This window comes from Dendroctonus ponderosae, unplaced genomic scaffold, assembly GCF_020466585.1.
Source record: "Dendroctonus ponderosae isolate FM_Combo_2020 unplaced genomic scaffold, Dpon_F_20191213v2 Dpon_F_20191213_4, whole genome shotgun sequence".
Lineage (NCBI taxonomy): Eukaryota > Metazoa > Arthropoda > Insecta > Coleoptera > Curculionidae > Dendroctonus > Dendroctonus ponderosae.
The window spans coordinates 12,378,312-12,379,908 of record NW_026018611.1 but is presented as its reverse complement, the minus strand read 5'-3'; positions in this window follow the sequence as shown (position 1 = coordinate 12,379,908).

Here is a 1,597-nt window from a genome sequence, read left to right as displayed (position 1 = left end):
TATTTTTGTCGCGGTATTTGTACTAATTCCTTTGTCCTTGTATGTTAGTGATCGAAAGTGTTTTGTTCTTTTTATCATTTCTGTTCTGATGATTCGTGTGTTTTAGTGAATTTCAGTTTGTGGTCTATTGTAATCCCAAGGTACCTTAAGTCGTTTTTCGGTTGTGTTATTTTTCCGTCTGCAGTTATTGTGGGGGAGTCAGCGTTGAGTCTGTGGTTCGTGAGCAGAAGTTGGAATTCGATTTTCAACTGTTAATATATTCTAGAAATTATCCAAAAAAAAAATTTTAATATTTTTTCTGGTGCCTTCCAAGTGTTACCCCTTAAAAGGCATGACGTCAATTTTGAATCACCCTGTATTTGGCGCTATCCTAGTTCCGTCGAACCATTCTAAAGTTAAAATATGATGCCTCTTTGCAGTTTATTGCATTGTAATTCAAGGAAAAGTCCCAAACATCCCCCACACAAACAGACCTTGTATAGATGTCGCCCTAAATTGTGTCGGCCTATAAGCCACACCATAAAACTTTGCGAAGAAAGGGCATTCTATTACTCCCCTCTTATTGCAATTGGGGGAGTTATCCTCAAAGTTAACCTACCACAACACATTTCGTATTGTTTCGTAATAATCGATATGCTGTTTTACAATATGGCTCAAGCCCTTCTCTTCAGCTCCGATAGTCGAGCAATAAGGATCTATTTTATTGCAAGGACTTGAAATTCACTGAAAGCACTCTAAATCTACTGATGGAAATAATGCAAATACATTCCAATTAATTCTAGGATTTTTATTACATTGCAAAGGTAGTTAATATGTTTTACCTGGTGCTTGGGGTCAATAACTCGCTCAAGTTCAGTGATTCGTCCATCCATATTGTATTATCGCAAAGTAAACAAGCAATTATGAGTGTGCTTCTCTAAAATGAGCCGTGAGCCACTTTAAATCCGCCGTATAATAATAATCCTGACCGCCGAAATTGCTTTAAAGGGTTCGCCGCGCGTCTACAATAAAAATTTAATTAACACCGCTGAAGAAGCCGATGCCGCAATAACTTTGCGGATTTCGACCGATCGGCAACCGGGAGAAAATGAGACTGACTTGGATATTCACGGGATTTCAACAACTAAAGTTTTAGAAATAAATTTTAATTCGGAACTCATTAATCCTTAAATAAAATAAACCTGCTACCTACTTGTACCTCACGTATAATTGCATTCAAAAATTATATCTTTAATTGAATATTTTCGGACGCTAAAACATCTTAATTTCCGTGTATTAATTACCTTTTTTGTTGAATTTTGGTTGCTTTTTGAGCATTTCTGCGTAACTGTTACAATGAAAATGAAATTGAATACTTCATTTGGGACAATATATTTATAAACAGGTATGGTTATGAGAACAAGGAAAGAAAAAATTTTTCGTCGTCATTCCTCTGGAGGTGTTGTCTGGCGGTGTTATAGGAGTACAGAAAAACTAGTAAAATAAATTAATTGTTATTAGAAACTGAGAAATTTGCAAAAAACTCTATCAGAAATACGGCAGCAATGTTTTTCAAGGTAATCTGCCTAATTAACATTGCGCAAATACCTGTTGCTTC